Here is a 20,613-nt window from a genome sequence, read left to right on the forward strand (position 1 = left end):
GAAACACATCCCAAAATTTTAATTCAAAACCCTTTTCTTTTATTAGATACATTTCAGACAGCTCATACAAAACAACAGTACAATGTATGTTCTTTCATCATTTTCATGTGCAAACTGCCCATTATGACAATAATCAAATCAGGTCAGACACACCAATAACCGTGAACAAATCCTCCTCAATTCTAAATGCATTCAAGTTATCCTTAAAATTCAAAAGAATTCATTTTCAGTACCAACATATACAAACATTCATTTCCATAGTTTCTCACCCAGGAAGTAGTGGTAATCACCTGGGGCCTCATGTAGAAAGGGTGCGTATGCACAAAAATACTGTGCACACACTTTACCGCGCTCACGTTCTGAATGAACACCGACGGAAGCCCGTTTCAAATTAGAGGCAGATCGGCCTATGGACTGGTACTATTTTCTCCCCCCCGGAAAAAAATCCGAATGACGGATGACGGAAGGGTACCCACGCTGCAGACGGATGACGAATAACGGACGCTCACAATTTTTAGTAAAATGCCCAGCTCTGACTATCACAATAAATGTCCACTTTATTCTTCATGTTTCAAGTGGGATTAAATTAAAGTCAAAACTGTTACTCAAGTACTCTCCCTCCGCCCACGCGGAGCGTATTTTGGGGTCCGGACAATGTCAATGTCAATGGATAAGGCCGAAGACAGCTGGGATAGGCTCCAGCACGCACGCGACCCTTGTGGGGAGAAGCGGTACAGATAATGGATGGATAGATGGACTTCATTTGCCAGCGTCTACGGCTGATGTTTAGTAAAGTTCCCCAATTTTCATTGGTGACTCATGTCTTGATAATTATCTGGTCATGCAGAGTGATTATTCCCACCGGAGGTCACTGACTGTTTATACTAATTTGCATAGTTATACAAGGGTCTGGAGAGAGAGGAGCCTAGTACTCCTACATTTCCGCATTGTTTTGTACGCCATGTTTTAGTATGAAAGTCACTTCCGGAAGTCTTCGTACACGAGTCCCCTGGTGTGGATAATCTAGCATCTCTCCGTGCGTGAACATTGCCTTCATTTTGACACCTTGACAACTGTCTGGTTGGCCAAACGTTTCATCGTGGACATGCATTCATCACCTGATGGCTGTTCAGATGTTGAGTGGTCTTTCAGAGTCCTTGGGCTACCTTCAAAATCACAAGGCAGCAGAATACAGTAGACAGAAGAATATGGACACAAAACAATTAACATCACATACTCCATTTCCTGTAGGCCTGCATATCTTATTTACGTGTTACATTTTGGAGAATAGATGTATAGTTTGTCAGGCAGCTGACAAATGACACTCATTAGACTCAATGCAGTCAGTTGCGCTACTCATCAGTCCAAAAAATGTCACCCGGCTTCTGCCAAAACATGTTAAATATCATTTTAACGAACCTGAATGATCGTGTAGCCGACATGTCATCACACGAAATACATAAACTATTGGCCAAGTTATTTCAAACAATATGAAATAGAAAATTAAAGTGGAAACCAAGTTAACCAAGGCAATTTTTTCCCTCGAATACCATGTTTTTATGTTTTTGTGATTTACACTTCAGGACCACGTTATTATATCTTACATTTTACAAAAATCCCTAATTCATCACACCAAGAAATTAGAACCGAAGCAATCAAAATTATTTCTTGTATAAATATTATTTAGTTATTAACCTTCCATGTGAAAATGTGAATGTGTTGAATTTATCCATCTACAACAGTAACAGATGAGTTTCACTTTTTGAATCAGACTACCGAAATACTTTTTTAACTTTTCTACGATATTGTAATTTGATGAGACTCATTAAATTGAGTGGTATTTACATTTTGACGGTTGCTGCCATCCAACTTCCATTGTATTGCCATTATTTCCCCATTGTTAGCAGTGAAGGGTAAAGAGACACATATTATATAGATTGAAGTAGGTGATAAAAGTATGAAAAGGTCATGGGAAGAAGACTTAATGACCTGACAGCAGGGGGATTTACTAAAGTGGTACATTGAACAGGATAATGCAGTTTCATTAGATTAGTTTTTAGCAACTGTATAATGTGCAATAGTTGTACGCCTCAATTGTGGTGTATGTTTCGTTGTATGTATGTTTTTTTACTACTTCATGCGTTATATGAAAATGTACTCTTGGGAATTGTTCTAAAATTCAGGTACCTTTCACCAAATACAGTATACAAGCATGCTAACCCTAGCATTACACATTATGATATAGGGCCAATAACACAACTCTGATAATACCTAAATAAATGTGCACAATATTATATTGTGTGTACAAAATGACTGGTTGAAAATGAAAAACATGTTTCCGCCCGGTCTCGAACCGGGGACCTTTCGCGTGTTAGGCGAACGTGATAACCACTACACTACGGAAACCTGTAAGTTTCAGCAGTGAACTAGCCATATGGAGCTTAAAGTAATGCGACAGGTTTACTGATAAGCATTTGTATAAACAAGTTTTACGATCAAATTTTAGCCCCAAATATACAACGCGTTGCACTCAGTACAGCAATAATGGGAACACTTAACTTATCAGGATTCCATTTTCCATATTGTCGTGATGTCCACCACGAGGCATGACGTCTGTTGTCATCTAGTCACACTTTTCCTCCGAGGACGTCAATGATGCTCTAATTTCAAACCACTTATTGTACATGTGAAAAAGAAATGTAAGAAGGTCTGCCTAGATTAAATCACGCTGCTCAGCCTCTATGTGTAGACTCTACTACATGCAAAAAAATAGATCGAGCTGTTTGAATTTTTTTTAAATGGAAAACCCGGTTGACCAATGGAAGCGCTCCCTGGACCGGGCATCTCTGCTCATGCGTTCAGACGCTGACCTCTCTCACGTCCGCTGCATCGACATATGAACAATGACTGCTGTCCAATGGAGCAGTTACATTACAACTCTCGACTCGCTCACTTTGTCTCATTACACACATACAATGTGTGGTGGCAAGCCTTTCGTCCGGTTTTATGGCGGATAAACGGACGGCGGAAAATATCTCTGAACAAAGAAATCGCCACAATATTTTGGTGGTGACCGGTCGTAGGTTTCGTACATTAAGCCAAGACACTTTCGTACAAGTGTCCCATCAAAGTAAAAAATGACACCTCCAGGAGATCTAAGTAGTTTTAGAATCCGGGTGGTCCTAGTGTTAAACAAAGGAGCGGTCCCGGTCCCTGTTACGGAAATGGGCTGGAGTTGCATCACATGAACAGCGCCCTCTTAAGATTCGGTGCTTTATGACATCAAACAGTGCTGCTTGCATATAGTCCATTGTTAAGATTTCTTGCTTTATAAGTGTATCAATTCAAAGGTAAAGTGTGCCTAATATTCTGATTGGGGGCTGAGCAGCTCTAAAATTATTATTCCAGATTTGTCCGTGGTCAAAGACGATCATTTTTTACATTTGACATTGTCTACTCGTGTTTGTGCTGAAAAATCATGCCTTCATAGTAACATGGCAACTATGATCAGTAACATTAGCACAAAAGCTAATAATGTATGAGATTTGTCTTGGTAGGTCCACTAATATTGTAACAATTATAAACGGGCTGTATGATGTCAAAAAACAGTGTACCGTATATTATATTACAAGTCACGCGGATTACAAGATAGTGTGCCATGCAAATGATGTTGAAGCTGTTATTTGATATATAATTACGACATACAGTTTTTTTTCACAGTTAATAAATTGTTTTCCCCATTTGGGCATTTCTTCTCTTTTTTCCTTTTTTCTTTTTTGATATTTATAATTCCTCCTCCTTGGCTCCTTAAATAGAAAGACTCAGAAGGGGGGGTGCTTGATTCCTGCTGGACCTTTGGTGGGTGGTGAGGCAGTTGTTCGGATGAAAATGTTGTTGCCATGGCAATGTATTGACCGTTATCACTATTGAAGTGGGTGTTGAAAGATGCTATACAGGTTGTGAATGGAAGTCTAAAGAAGACGTTTAAAATGCTGCATAGCTACCTCTGTCCAAATGTATTTAACAATGAAATCGTGAAGCAAGATATTATTTTTGGTTGCTTTTTTTTTGTTCTGTGTGTGAAATGGAAATTAGACATTGGGCAGATGGTATTTTCATTGGGCTGAGTCACGTGAACATTGGGGAGCAACAGACCTGCTTGTATAAACATGTTTCTGAATTGTTTTTGCGCGGAATGCATCAGCTGTCGTTTTTAGCGCTCTAAAACAAGAAATTGAAAGCTTCGTGATCATCGCCATACGTCTCAGTGAGAGGGGCTTTGCGAATATGACACGTACACGTTTTAAGAGACAGAATGTTAAGTTAAGATAGTCATATTTGTTAAAACTGTCTAAGTGAACTGACATGTAGTCTACATAAGTAAAATGATCTGTGGACAAAAAATCTGACATCTCCGGCCCCATCGTGTGTATCTTAATTCAATTTTTAAGAAAGCACTGTGTATCAATAACTAGATGTAAGACAAACAAACAGAAACAGAGCGAAAGGTACCTCAGAGGATTCAGAAGTGACGCCAAAATAGCAGCATTTCTGCTCGACATACTTTCGCCCAATATTTGGTTTTAATTGGTTGCGCATTTCCAAAAATAAAACTGAGAAAATAATGGCTATGTCATTTCTGCCCTGGTCAGCCTATTGTGCTGCTTCATGAGTGAAAACTAAGAAAGTTAAGACAATTTCTTGTGGAAGACTTAATTTATGTTATGAAGATTTACTTTGTACTTTATTATTGTGTCGGTTAAAGTTATATTGTTGGCCAATATCTGAATTTGCACATTGCCATTTTACATTTTTGTCTTGTTCATGTACATGCTTTGATAAAAAAAAAAAAAAAAAAAAAAAAACATCCGTGGTGACTCAGAAATTACTCGGTCGACCCAAGTGACAGTCCATTTACCATTTACTGGAGTCATTTTTTTTTCGCTGAATACTCAAGTAGTTATTCAGAGGACTACTTTTGACGTTGGGTCATATTATTCTAAAGTAACAGTACGCTTACTTGAGTACATTTTGTAGCTACTCTAACCACTTTTGCGAAGAAAAGAAATGCCCGAGTAGGGGGTGAACGTACATTATCGGAAGGGGAAAACTTGGCTGCATAAAACATGAAGGTGGCCAGCCGTATTGCAGCAGGCATCTGCACTTCATCATTTATGTAAGAGACACTCAGTAGTCCTGTTAAGAGTTCCGGAGGGAGATTCTCTCAAGAGGCTCATTCATGAATTTCATTGCATCCAACCATTTAATTGGAGCAGCAGCTTGGACTCTAACAAACAGGTTCTATGATAACATGACGTGTACATTAGCATGCGTTTCCTTCTCTGTGTTAACTTCTTGTGTCGACATAAAGTATTGCACTTGCAAAATCAAACGAGACCCGCTCTGAGCACAGAATCAAACATTTGGTCTTTACAAAGATTAGATTTTGTTGTTTGGTAAAAATTTTGATACTTTCATTATTTATACCTTATCAGGCCACAAATAAACAAACTGGCCTGGCCCACTTTAAATCAAGTTGGGGGTAAAGTCCAGGGTGTACCCTGCCGCTCGACCAAAGTCATCTGGCGTCGGCTCCAGCTATGGCGTTAAGCGGTGTAAAAAATGGATGGATGGACAACTTTCTAATATTTTCTTTTTGCTGTTTGCTACACTAACCAAAACATACTGGTAACAGCGCAAAATGTCTGATCTCATTAGATAATTGTTCCAAAGGTTGTGGCCTACTGTTTTCAACTCCAATTCAGTTTTTTGTTGTCATCAAAATATAAAATAACGATAAATTGACAGGGCACTCCAAGATACTTCATTAAAAATTGATGCGCTAGCTGTGTGCAGATAACAAAGCAGCAGTCGGTCTGACTTCGCAGAGGTAACCAATAATGAGCTGCTTTCTAATCTGTTTATTCCCATTTGTTTTGGCTAAAGAGTCATCGTTTGTCACTAAGCTTGCGGTCCTCATTTCACAAAGCAGGTTTAGTGAAAACTCAGTCTGCTAACCCCGAAATGAGGGGAAACTCTGTGTTTTCCCTTTCAAAAAGGGAGGTAACTCAAAGCGGAGAAAGAGGGGTAACTCTAGCCGGTTTCAGAGAGAGGTAACGTAAACTCTCGGTCAGTTGCCACCACAGTAACAGACTTTCTGAACCTAACCTGTTCGGGAGCACGTTTAACTTAATGAACCTCGACTTTCTCTCCGTCTCCGCCCTCTTTCAGAGCCACACACTCCATTTAATTTCCTCATTCAGTCCGTTCGCAGGCGAGTCTTGGCGTAGCCTAGTTCTGCTGTCTGTCATTAAAAAAAAAAAAAAATGGCAGTCAGTATATGAGAAGTCCATTAGGCACAGTTTTACTGAAAAAAGTTTCTGTTGAATTTCAATTTTAATTCTTCAAGTGGTTGCACGAAATATAATCATCTGTTTAAAGTGGAAGTCAACGCAAACATATTTTTTTCAAGAATATGTTCCCAGCAAGCCCACTATTTGAAACAGGGCATTCTGATAAATATTGCGTTTATGAAATAAGTGTTAATCCACTCGTTTTTAGCCATCTCTGGGGGCGGCCATTTTGTCTTCCGCCGACTGAAAATGACATCACAACTGCTCACAACGACCAATCACGGCTCAGATTCAGAAAATAGGTCAGCCGTGATTGGTCGTTGTGAGCAGTTGTGATGTCATCTTCAGTCGACAGAAGACAAAATGGCCGCCCCCAGAGATGGCTAAAAACAAGTGCATTTTGCTGCTTAATTTATATTCCGCAAAATTAATCAGAATGCGGTGTTTCAACTTGTGTGCCTGGTGGCAACACATTCTTGAAAAAAATATGTTTGGGTTGACTTCTGCTTTAACATATTTTATTAAGTAGAATATATATCTACTATAAATACATTTATCAGGATCCAGATGATTTATTTTGTGTAAAACTTTAGTTAATAAAAGTGAGTAAATTCAACACACACACACCCACACTTCCACGCACACACACACACATTTTTTCAGTGGGTGGAGACAAACGTGTCATGTCCTTTTGATAATGATCCCGTGGATGAAGGTGCAGCCTTACTATGCAGAGAATTAAATATTTGTCAGGAGATCAGACCGCGCAGTGATGTTTTAGCATTTCCAGAAAATGATCTTTTTGAGCAGTACTGTTTCACGTGACAGTCCATCATCTACATACGCCGAAAAAAGTGTCTGTTGAATGTACTCAATTTTATTTCTTCAAGTGGTGCATGAAATATATTCATCTGAATCCAGATTTTTCAAGCAGACTATACATCTGCTTCAAAAATGTATCTGGCGCCAGGTGATTTTATTTTGTGCAACCGCCTGACGAAATATAATTGAGTAAATTCAACCATCATTTTTTTCAGTGTACCCCCATGCGATTATGCTGAGATCCTAACTGTTCGAGCAATATTGTTTTTATATTTCATCAGCTGTTAAGTGCGCTTCTCCCCTGCGAGATTGCACCTAAATGAAATAAATTCATAGGCGGAAGCAATCAGTTTTCCTCTGTTATATTATTGGGAATGCAAATTAAGGACTTGAAACTTCCGCATACATTGACCCGAGCACCAATGTTCTCCTGCGCCCCTCCCTCATTGTGACTCGGCAAATCAGGGCTCCATTCATGCTGTCTTTTCAGAGTTGTGGTACACGTGCTTAACTCCAGGTGGAAAAAGTTGAGTAAACTGATTCAACTCAGCTGTTCTAGAACCGGAAACTCAGAGTTTCCTATCTCAGACTAGATCAACTCAGACTTCAGAATTCGACTCAGCGTTTGATGAACCTGCTTGTGAAATGGACCCCAGGACCAGACATACAGTAGGGGAGTGTGGATTAATTTGTACCATGGGGCAATTAGTGCCACCCCTGTTATTTAGAAAACCATAGAAGAAGTTGGTCACGTGGCCACATGTTTTTGAAGAGGCATCCATTTCGCCGCAAAGAAGGGTTACACATGGCTTGATAGGTAAGCACATTTAAGTTAAAAAAAACATATATTTTTTTAAATATGCTTGGGTTGGTGTCCTTCTAAGTAAAAATTGGCTCTCCCCTACATAAATGTCCTTTGTTTAATGCAACAAAAGCTCGACAACATTCTTTTGTAGACACACTGAATGACGACAATCAACTCTTTGATGGGGTTACAGCATTCTTCACCCACCAACACTCACTCACTGTTGTATAAGACCGCAAACTTGAAATCTCTAAACTACACACACACACACTCACAAAGATTTGACTGTGAACTGGAGTTTGGGGGTGAGGCATTGTTTGAGCATCAGTGTCCCAGCCTGCCGAACGTGAGAGCAAAGCACACCGTTCAGAAATGTAATAAAAATAAAAACAGACTTTAGTGGGGCGGGGATCTGTCTCACCACATGTATCTAACCTCAGGCCACTCTTTTTGAGGCACAAGACAGACAACATTCTGAGTAGGGTTGGGCAGTGCGCACTTACTCTGGATGTCTGAGACAGAGGATATTTCAAAACCAGTGCAAATTGATTTTGATCGGAGAAGGCAAGCTCTATACAGCCCACATCTTGTGTGTATTTTATCTACTCCTGTCAAAGTTTTGTAGCCCCGGTCTACCTACCATTCACTGAATAACCCAAATACAACAAATAACAGACACACAAAACTTCTATCAATCAACACATTTTTCGCCCTTGGATAATGCCTAAGACAAAGTGTTCTCAGGTTTTAGCACCAGATAAAGAATGAATCATTTCGATAATCCATCCAAGATTAGGCAGTTGTACCATACAGATCGGCATCAAATATTCCCCACCACAAGCTCGATGCCATATTGTGTTATCACTGGAGCGCACTTTACTTGCACGGACACGTTCATGTTTGTTTGTCCGTGCTATGAAACACTCATTGGCAAGTCCTCACCCTATCTCGGCTCTCTGCTCACTATGCAAAGGATACCACCACCCACTTTATTAATCTCTTTCTTCCCAAAGTCTGCGCTATTTTTGGTTGATGATTTTTTTTTCAATGTTCTGCCCCAAATAACTGCAACACCCTGCAACAAATCATCAAACGTAACTCATTCATCCCAACATGCTTGTTTAAAAAGATAGTAAGGGATAGTGTACATGATTACTGCGTCTGCTTTGAACCATTTGTTCACCATGTGCTATGATGTAATGTATTATGTGACTCTGCAGCTATTGTATGTCACACCCCACCACATTTTTTTTGTAGGCTCCATGTATTTGAATTTGCTTTCATTTTTGCTTTGTTTAATCTGGTCAGCTTGGCATTGCAAATAAGAATCTGTTCTCAATTGACTTTGTTGAATAAAGGTTAAATAAATGAACAAATAAAACCACTGCCATTCTCCCAAATCTACAAGACCTTTAGTTTCACTTTACACGAAGATTGTCTTGTTCATTCCTTTTGTACATATTACCAAAGTGTAATTTGTTCTCCAGCAAGCATGTCGCGCACTGATCTATCGTCTGTACAGTATGTACCCAAGTCATTAAGCGTCTTAAATACCACCCGGCGTATGCCTTAATAAAACATTCAGCAGTATTAGAAGCATGTGGAAGGTCTTTAAAGACGGCTTCCCCAACAGGCAGCACGAACAAGGCCCTTCAAAACACTTCATAGCAGCAATGGTGACATCATTTCTCTCTACGTATACACTTATGTGAACCTTACATAAAATTAGGGAAACAAGAGCCAATGATAAAAAGGTTCTTACCATGCCGAGACGGACAGCAAAAGTTCTCACACAGACTGTGGAGCATATCAAAACACACCTTCCCCGCTTTCTTTTAATCACACAAACACATGCACACACGATGTAATAATACTTGACATTTGCTCACCTTGCAAAGCTGCACAGGCCACATTCTTTGAGTTTTTTTTTTTTTTTTCTGGCCAAAAACTATCCTCGCCTCCACCCTCCCTGCACTGATTTAACTGACAGAGGCGGGGGAAATATAGAAGGAAATTAACTAAATGCAGTGAATGTATTAGCACAACTGTACGCGTGGTAAGTAAAGGTAGGTTTGTATTTTTGTGTGAATTTGAAATCACACCACATTTCCATTCAAGGTCTCCAAGTATGTTATGAATGTTATGTGTCTCTGACAATAGAAAAGGGAGGATTAATTTCAGCGCGCAGATGAGTACGTGGCGATCTGGGTGGAGATGAGCAAGGCGGGTGTGTACATGTTACATTTTGACGGAAATAACTCCAGCAAAGGTTTCCAGTTCGCCTCCAAACAATTTACCTTTTGCTCAGACGCACCGTAGTTACTGTTGCTAGGGTCAACAAGGCTTGAAACATGACGCTTCAACTGGAGACAGATTATGACAGTTTGGCGGCGGGGGTAGTAAGATATGCAGTATGCCGTTAAAGATTACATCAGCCACATCAAAGTGACACCACAGCCACAGCATTTGCCTGATAATGGCAGAGCTGGCAATAGTACTCAAACTCTGTACTTAAGGAGAAGTACATACAAAAAATGAAATCGACAAAGGTGAAGTTACAAGTAAGTGAACAATGTCATATTTTGAAATTGTCATACACGAGTAGCGCCCACCTACAGAGGTTCATCGGAGCCCTGTCCTAGTAGGTTTGACCTAGGACGACAAAGATTTTGAGGCACGTGTAGCACCCAGAGATGTACCAAAAAAGACTTGGCAGCCATACTCTAAATTGTACAGTAAGTGAGTTATGAGTATTTGAATGTACAATTTTGGCCCTTTTTTTTTTTTTTTTTTGCACATTTACAGGGGTTATACAATACAACTTTATACACGGCGCATTTCGTAACAGCTACAGCTGTAGCAAAGCACTTGAACAAAAATAGCAATAATACAATAACAAAGACAGTGAAAGCAATAAATGATAAAAGAAATTATTATATACACTAGACACCGGAAAACAGCAGAAAAGTGTCAGTCTCAAGTTGGGTCAAAAGCCAAAGAATGGAAATGTGTCTGCAAATGAATTTTAAAAACGGGCAGTGAGGGAGCTTGCCTAACATTGAAAGGAAGGTCATTCCAGAGGGAAGGAAAAATCTCGATCCCCTCAGGCTCCGCTCAGTCCCTGGCACTTTCAGTAGAGCAGATCTGAGGTCATGTTTATCTAGAAAACACTCATTGTGGCAAGACCCCTTTTTAGTAGCCATAAAATCTGCAAATAATATTGGTAGAATGTTGTTAGGATAATATAATCCGATCATAAATAACGGTTACATAATAATCCCATGAGTTCTGACTTGATGGTGCACCTTCACATATTGCTTCACTTCGCCGCACCCAATACGGCTGCGACGTCGACGTATGTTTCAGCTCTCTAAGTGAGGTCTATGTAAATGTACAGTAAACGTTATGTATGATAATACTTGTCGGCGGCTGGTGCAAAGGGCGCCATTCAAGACTATTGCGTACGGCAGTGCTGCAGGAATTGAGCATTGCAAAGCAAGGTATACAGTAAGTACTGTGTGTAGGGTAATAATAATAATTGCTTCCTCTTCCCCCCCAATGCATCTCACGTGCACCCTTTAAACTGAGATCTGGCGACGGGTATGACGATGACCACTTGTCCACCGTGCTGTCCGAGAGCAAAACTATACACATAGACAACTAAGATGTGTCACTGAATTAATGACAGTGTTGGACCTGTGTTCCCTGCTGAGCTGTGATTGGCAAGTCTATGTTTTGGGGGTGTGGTTTGGCAAAAGGACAAAGAAATGGCGCACCTTCGGGCAGCACTCATTTTTATTTTGTTCAAAATGAAATCAACAGTCCTAAAAGGTTTTGAGAAACAGAGCGCAGAACACAGAGATGTTGGAACCAACAGCATGTTCAACAAATTGCAGACACTTTAATGAGAGGTTTTGGGGCATTACATCACGGGCAATGGCTCGCTAACAAATAGTGACAAGTGAGCAAATCCAGAATCAAGTAAAATGAGTGCAACGGCGGACGATGGTGATGCCTTCTGACAACTCGAGACGGCAGCGGGAAAAGGAAAAAAAATGAGGAAGCAAGTAGCACGAAAGAGGACATCATCAAGATTCTTTAACATATAGTGGCACCTTGATTCACAAGTCCGTCAACTTCGGTTTTTCGAGCGACAAGCTGTCCTTTGGCCGATTTTTTTCGCTTTGCTTTGTGAGCAAAATTTGACCGAAGAGTGGGCTTCAGGCATTCCACCACATGATGGCGGCAACAAACTACACAACATCCAGCCACCGTCAGTTCATGTTGATTACCAGCGAAATGATCTGTTTTGTATAGGTACTTTTTCCAAATTTCTTATTCTAACCATGGGTGCTGAGAAAATGATGCCCATTAAAGTAAAAGCTAAATCCCTATAAATGACTGAGGTGTACAGGCAGTTGACATGGTGAAGCGGTACGATTGTAGTACTTCTACAACATGCATGTATGATAATGGCTATAAAGGCCCTGATACACCAAACCCACGTCGGAGGTCGTGAAGCGTCGTGGTGCATTTAAGCGCCGTCTGATTGGTGTAGAGAACACCGTCGTAGTGTCGTAACCCGTCTGTTAGTGTCTGGTGGGCGTTTACGCATGTTGAATCGGAGTCACGAGTCGTGACATTTGGTCACTCTGATTGGCTGTTAGCTAGCAAATCGGCGCTTGGAGCACCAACGGGACAAATGCAGATAAACAGTGAGCACGCATCCGCTGCCTTAATCTTCTTACAAGTACAAGAGCGAGGGTTGACAATGTAAGTATTTCCCAATACCTTGCCAAGACCGTGATGGTTTACTTCGCGTGGGAGCTCATCGTGAGCAAAAGACTATAGCTGAATGCATTGTTTACGTTGTTATAATTCGCCTCCGGCCAACAGCTTTCCGGTTGGATTTTTCTAACAGTGAGAAATGGTGACTACCGCCGCCGCTGGTATGGAAGGGTATTACATCTTATGCATGCGCAGAAGGTACTTTAATGGTCAGCGTCGCTGTCTGTCGTTGCGGTGTGCTTTGCCAGCGTGACGCGCCGACAGCCGGCCGGACGCCACAGGGGGTAAGCGTCTGTCACTGTTGGTGAACGTCGTTTTGGTGTATCAGGGCCTTAACACTAAAATCATTTCTGTGGCAAACCAAGTTAATGTCCATTAAAAGATCCTATTAAAAGAAATTTTGATTAAAAGAAGTTCCTGAAAAGAAGGCCTGGCAAAAAATTCAATGTGAACAGCGTTTCTTAAAAGTTTTTTTTTTGTAAATTATCGTATGAAGTGTGTGAGAAAAATTTCAGCATAGTTCTCATAAAAGATCAACAGTGGTGCCTTGAGATACGAATGCCCTGACTTGAGTTTTCCTGATACTAGACAATTTTTTTTGTCTTGAGATACAATACGATATGTGTTTCGGACTCCCGCTACTACCTGTAGTTCAAGGTACCACTATATAACGGCCACACAGTCCGTATGCACCAATGGAATGCTGACAGAGTAAACATTAAATGAATGGTCACATGCACTCAATTAGTTAATGGTATTGCATCTACTCTGGACGGTCGGTGTCGCGTTGGCTCGGCTCAACGAGACGAGGGGCTGCTGCAGCCCGAAGCTGAGCAGCAGAACTGGTGGGCACTCTCATCCTCTCCCTCCATTCTGGGAGGGGAGAGACGGAAGAAAAGGAGGACAGAGGGAGGCAGACAAACCGCAGGAAAGAAGAGAGTGAAAACAAGCGTCAGGCACAAGCAAAGCAGAGAGTGGTAGAAGCTAGAAATGGCGACAATGCATGGACAGCACATTCAGCAACATTTTGAAATCTTCCTTTGAAATACGGTATAGTCTCCAATGTCAAAATATCCAATGTCAATGCCCCTGAAGTGTCTTTAGATTTTTCTTTGGCTTTTTTGCAAAGGGTACCAGTAACATGAATTCATGAGTAAGTCGTAAATTGCTCCAAACATCTCCGTCCACAATATGGCTAAAGGGACAGTCGACATCGTAAATAAAAGAACAACAACTATGGAAGTATGTTTGTGCTATCAGATTCCAAATCTGAATTACTAACACTGAATTTCCTTACCATCTAAATATTCAATGTACACTTTTCCGCTTAAAAAAAAAAGAACATTTAGTGTCATCTATTCAATGTATTCAACTTGAAATTCAACATTCAGCAACAAATTCAGCTGCAAAATGTCACTTCTGGATCACTGCAGTAGAAGCCAGGCCAAATTGATCATCACCCCCAAAAAAAGCAGTCATCAACCTCAGCTTACCACAAATCATGGTTGGCTAGCATTTGACTGCTTTGGCCTGCATGGCCCGGTGACCCAGAAGTGAAATTTTTCTGCTGAATTTGTAGCTCACTGTTGAATTTTAAAGCTGAATGTAGAATTTTTTTAAGCAGAACATTGAACAATACATATTTTGACAAGAATAAAATTCTCAATTCGTTGACAGGCGTTGTTTGCAAAATGTGTTGGTTTCATTTCAAGTCGTGGGGTGTCGCTTCAGCTGATACTGACGAGGGCTCCGCAGGGCGGAATTTCCTCTTCCTTTTATGGCCAATTCCGGTCGGTGTTTTTACTGACGAGCAACGATCAAAATTCAAGACGGTATGTAAGGACGGAAGCGCTTTAAAAAGTCGAGGACGGATGCATGGGTTCGGAGGCCGATAAATTTTATAAATAAGGACGGAGGGACAAGGACGGAAGGGAACCCGGGGTACCCTGGTCGTGGAGGGAGGACGGACGGGCAAAAAAGGATAAAGTGCCCACCTATGCCGAAATCAATCAGGAAGGTGGCGGCAAAGGTGGTACGTGCGTGTTTTTCCCCATGTCATTATTTTCAATAGTTAAAGAAAGAAAAAAAACTTTATATATCGATGACCAATATGAAACACTTATATCGTGACATACTTTTTTGTCATTTCGCCCAGTCCTATGTATCACAATATTTTAAATTACTTTACATACAATTTTAAGAAAACAGTCACATGTATAATCGATTTTTGGAGCACACCCCAAATAATGAGTAGCATAAAATCTTTAACCCTTAACCGATTCTTACAAACTAGGGCTCATTTTATTCATGGTTTTTTTAAACAATTAATTTTGAACCTCCGTGAAAATAACAGTACAGTATAATACAGTAACTGGTGGGCAAAAAATTGCAAAATTAAAATCATCAACAAATAGAAAAAAAAGAACAAAATTGTTAGAAATAATCAACACAACGTTGGTAATAAATTACAGATCACTTACAGGAGCAGGAGGTAGTATTAACTTATCTATTCCTACCCCTGTATATTTATTATTTGTTTAAAAATTCTATCCACTGATCTGATATAAAGGTGGTCTGGATTTTGGTTTATAACATACCGGTACCTACTGTACAATTTTCCCCATTGGAATCAATTGAAAGGCCATTAATCCATTTCAATCCTTCCCTCCCTCCAGAAGAAAAAAAATGTTTTCATGAGGGAAAAATAGCACTGTAGTTGCATTAAACAATGCGTAAAACATTAAAGTAGTCAACTGGGTTTGTAAAGTGCATGTAATTACTTGAAATTGGGACAAGCCGAAAGTCAAACAACAGCTGTGTCACCTTACGTAATTCATGTTTATTGAAGCTGCCTACTCTTTTCCTTGCTTTCATTTTAGTTTCCAGTTAATGATAAAGAGGTTCAGTCAAGAATTCACTCTTTCATGGAACGCTACTTCGGAATATTTCAACAAAAACACCAATGTTGAGTTGAAGGGGGAGGCTATAATAATAATAATAAAAAAAAAATGGTTGTCATATTTGTTAAAGCTGTCAATCTGGGCGTCAATCTGGGCTGACAGTAGTACAGTGGACCCCCGCTATTCGTGGAATATAGCAACCCGGCCAGCCTACAAATAACGAAAACCAGCGTATAATTGATGCCAATTATAAATGCGTTTTTTTTTTTCCCCTGGTTGTTATGATCAGGATAGGCGCTCGACTGGTTTGCACGTCCCTCTTACAGTGCAGAGGTCGCGGGTTCAAGTCCGGCCCCGGCCTTCCTGTGTGGAGTTTGCATGTTCTCCCCGTGCCAGCGGGGGTTTTCTCCGGGTACTCCGGTTTCCTCCCACATTCCAAAAACATGCATGATAGGTTGATTGGTTACACTAAATTGTCCCTAGTTATGATTGTGAGTGTGAATGGTTCTTTGTCTGTGTGTGCTCTGCAATTGGCTGGCAACCAATTTTGGGTGTACCCCGCCTACTGCCCGAAGACGGCTGGGATAGGCTCCAGCACGCCTGCGACCCTTGTGAGGATAAGCGGTGTAGATAATGGATGGATGGATGTGTTGGACTATGTAAAAATATATTTTCCTCAACTATATTTAAGATTCCTATTAACTCAATCAATGCTTGGGATGTTTGAATTCATTAACTGGAATCCTAACATTTACCTCCACAAACAAATATATTCATCAAGTACGTTTTTAACGGCGAATATATTTGTCAAGTACATTTTTCAACGGTTAGTTTGGAAGACAGTCTTGCCCAACTTGTGACTGACAAACAGATGCCTGCAGATGGCGGCATTACATTGCTTTGGATTTGAGATCAGCACAGCTTTTGAGTTGAAGAAAAGCTTAAGTGGTGAATCTGAGCTTGTCACATCGATTTTCAGGGAGACAAATGCCAGCAGGAAGTCAGACCCATTTTGGCACCTCCCACTCTTTAAAAAGGGTATGTCTATGTGTGGTACAAACAAAGGAACCGCTGTGGTAGTAAGTCCAAAGTGTTTGTTGAAATCAGTGAGGAAAGATGATGTGGTTCACGGAGGGAATGATGAACGCCATGTAAAAATGCCACTGATGTTCACCTCGAGCCATGCTATGAGACAGCATTGCTTACAGCACATTTCTTAGTTGTACAGGGCATATCTGTAAATAAAAGATTATTTTGCCATCAAAAGCCCTTTCTCAATCTTGTTTTGTTGTTTTATGGTTTGAGATGTCAAAAAGGCAAAAAATCCCAGCGCCAAAATCACTGCTTGACAAGCTACACTTTTTGACCAGACACGGATATTTTGGGGAGGGTAAACAAAGCCATGTTCTACTGCCGATTACTAAAGAATGGAAAAGGGTAGAAACAATTTTTTTTTTTCTGGTTGAAAGCAGAGAGGTGATTCTGTGGCTCTTGAAAGCTGTGTCCAAATGCTCTAAACTGGCTAGTTATATGGGGATCAGTGAGCCGTAAACGTCAAGAGCCAACCTTTAATTGAGTAAATTCCTTGTTTATTTCCAGTTATTCTCATAAATAACCACGGCACGTTTCAAATTTTGAAAAAAAAGTTGCAAGTCTAACACGAATTATCAATGAAGCGACAGCCCAGAACTTTGAAAAAAAAAAACGGGGCACTCATAAGTCAAGGTAGCGCTGTTTATGAATGACGTGGTGGTAACATTTGGGCAAGGGAGCTTGTTCGCAGGCGACTTGTTTTTGTCTCGACGAGCCTCCTTACCTGTGCTGCCGCTGCAGGCTTGGATCAGCCGAGGGGCAGCAGTACTGATGGAGACTGACGAAGTTGTGAACGGTCAGACTGCTGGAGAAGAGAGTGGCGAGGGCAGAGGTGCCCACCGCCGTGGTGGGAGTGCTCGGAGCTGAGATGGGCTGCTGCCCTGAGATGGACGATGGTCGCACACTGACAGCGGCGAGCGGAGATGAAGTGCACACATACACACACACACACACACACACACAGAAAAAGCAGAGACACACGAAAAGATCAGCACCGAAGCAGCGACAAAGATGTGAAGTGAGAGAAGCGGACAGATCATAAAGCAGCATGCTCACAATGAATGGCACATTGAAAAGGAAGTGTGACAGTTTGCAGTCTGCGGAAAAAACAGAGGTAAAGGCCACGATTGCAACAAATGGAGCGAAAAGCCGGACGAAATTGAGATGTTCCCTGAATCTCTTTGAGTAACTCAAAAGCACAAATAGAAAAAGATTACAATTATAAAACAATTAGAAGATGGTGTGCCGAGCTATAAATTGTGATCCGCTTTCCAGAATATGCAAAGAAGTGACCACACAGTAGAGTGGACCCCAGCTATTCACTCCTCAAATAAGCACAGAGAAATATGAACGAGTGTTTTCCATGGAAAAAATAAGGGGAGGGGCTAAAAAATAAATTCTGAAAAGAAATCTGTGCTTAATAAGCAAATCTGTGGATGCTGAACTGTGATTATGAAGGTGTCCACTGTATACTAATTTTAATTATTTATATGGGTCATTTTCATGTCATTCAAAATGATAGATGGACCGCCCGATAAGCGAATACTATTTGGTCCGGCTTGACAAATAGGCGGAAGGGTACCCAGGCTGCAGACGGATGGCGATAAACGGAGCGGCAAATTTCAGTAAAATGCCCACTTCTGGTGGTTGCATTTTTGGAGAGATGGGCACTTTACCCTATTTTGCCGGTCTGTCCTCCGTCATTGACCTGGTCACCCTTCCGTCATTGTCCCTCCGTCCTTATTCATAAAAATAATTGTCCTTCGACACCGTTCGTCCTTTTAAAGCGCTTCCGTCCTAACTAGTTAGCCAGTTTGTGTGTGGAGTGCCTCTGAGCATCACTTGTGACTTCTGAATGTTCTTGTTACCATGTTTGTTTTCTGACTGTTTGCTCAGTAAAACGATTGGAAGTGCATGGTGGCTGTGTCTATCCTTGAGCATCTGTGGAGGGAATACAGTTTGCTCTAAATAGCATTGGTAGGCGACATAAAAATAACAATGTTTACTTTACCACAGATGTGCAGTTGTGTAAACTAGTTCTGCGTTGCAATAGACACATTGCACTTTATCTTCTTTTTTAAAGTGTGAAAAGATCCCCAAACTTTGGACATTCTCTGTCTTCACTCTTTCACCCCGCCTCACAATTATTGCTAAGTCTGCAGTAACAGTGTTTGTGGAAGAATGTACACCCTGAATCCTTTAATGAAAAAAATAGCAGTATTAAATTAGATGCATATATTATATATATAGATAGATAGATAGAGAGAGAGAGAGAGAGAGAGAGAGAGAGAGAGAGAGAGAGAGAGAGAGAGAGAGAGAGAGAGAGAGAGAGAGAGAGAGAGAGAGAGAGAGAGAGAGAGAGAGAGAGAGAGAGAGAGAGAGAGAGAGAGAGAGAGAGAGAGAGAGATGAAATTAAACAAAAATGTAAAACTGCGTTCAAAAGTGCGCATCCAACATGCAGCCACTTTCCACTTCCTGTCCATTCTGGCAGGAAGTAAGCAACGTTCCATCTATAGAGTCTTAATGAGAGCACAGCGGTGGAGATTAACATGTCAATTCTGGGCTCGCGCTGCGGCCAGATGCTGTCAAGGACATGTTGTCCCCGTCATTAGAGCAAAGAACCGCGAAGCAAAGAGACGCTGCAGCACTCTACTCGACTCGTGGAACGGGCAACTGCGCAAGAGGCAACAAGCAAACTGAATCGACTCTTTTACCTCACTCAGTTGCCACAAATCGATGGATCAATTCATCCTTGCGGTTATCCAAAACGCATCCGTATTCCCTCGAATGAATATAAATTTCATAGAACTTAAAGTCAACCCAACCCCCCAAAATTCTTTACAATAATATGTTCTATGCGCCTTCACTAGTCTAAACATGGCATTCTGATTAATATTGCATTTGTGGAATATGCGTAAAGCAGCAAAATCCACCTGTTTTGTCCATCTCAGGGGGCGGCCATTTTGTCACTTTATGTCGACTGAGAATGACATCATAGTTGCTCAGGGCTCAGGTAGTGACCAATCACGACCCACCCTTTTTTCTGAAGCTGGGCCGTGATTGGTTGTTACCTGAGCCCTGAGTAACTGAAGTCATTTTCAGTTGACACCAAGTGACAAAATGGCCGCCCCCTCAAATGGACAAAAACGGGTGCATTTTACTGCTTAACTCATATTCCACAAACCCAATATTAATCAAAATGCTGTGTTTCAACTGGAGTTGCATAGAACATATTCTTGTCAAGAACATTTTGTGGTTCACTTCCCTTTTATGCTACAGCTCATGTTGCGAATGCGTCTTGGGTAACCACAACCCTGGCCAAGTTATTTGATTGACATGAGAGGTCAAACATTCATCTCTTACCCACAGTCATCTTGGATACACTCCAGAAGAGCATCTCTTTCGTTTTACACAAACTTGTTTGAGAAAATCAAAATCAGTTATCCTGCTCATTCTAACAATATTTAATAAGCATGTTAGCAAGAAGTAAACATACGCCATTACAGTGTATAATCACGTAGGCACAATGTTCTCTGCTTAGTGACGATAATATGAAATTCTAATTAAAATGTGATTACAGCAGGAAGTTATTTTTACAGTGCGGAACAAGGCAGATCACACAGAGATTATAAACCTCGAAACGACAAGTTGTAAGATATGATCTGTGCGGCAGATGAACTGGTGGATGTGCTCAATATTGCTCGTGGAGTTGCTGTTATGTAAGCCTGAGCCGCGCTTGCACACATATTTGTATTTCACCAGCAGCTACTGTCGAACATCTTCGCTTATTTTGTCTCCTCCGTGCACAAGCGCCCATAGGAGCCGATTTCTGTTTTATGAGCACTTCTGCTTG

General features: G+C 40.9%; 1 protein-coding gene and 1 non-coding gene across 2 annotated transcripts in view; both read right to left on the reverse strand.

Moving 5' to 3' along the window:
- Positions 1 to 20,613, reverse strand: part of iqsec2b (IQ motif and Sec7 domain ArfGEF 2b) — a 57,900-nt gene that overhangs the window by 19,596 nt on the left and 17,691 nt on the right. The window lies entirely within an intron of this gene.
- Positions 2,334 to 2,406, reverse strand: trnav-aac (transfer RNA valine (anticodon AAC)). The gene has a single exon. It is a non-coding gene; the product is annotated as a tRNA-Val (tRNA).

The sequence above is a fragment of the Filicampus tigris genome, chromosome 1 (genome assembly GCF_054856515.1).
Source record: "Filicampus tigris isolate MCC_2025a chromosome 1, RoL_Ftig_1.0, whole genome shotgun sequence".
NCBI classification, from domain to species: Eukaryota; Metazoa; Chordata; class Actinopteri; order Syngnathiformes; family Syngnathidae; genus Filicampus; species Filicampus tigris.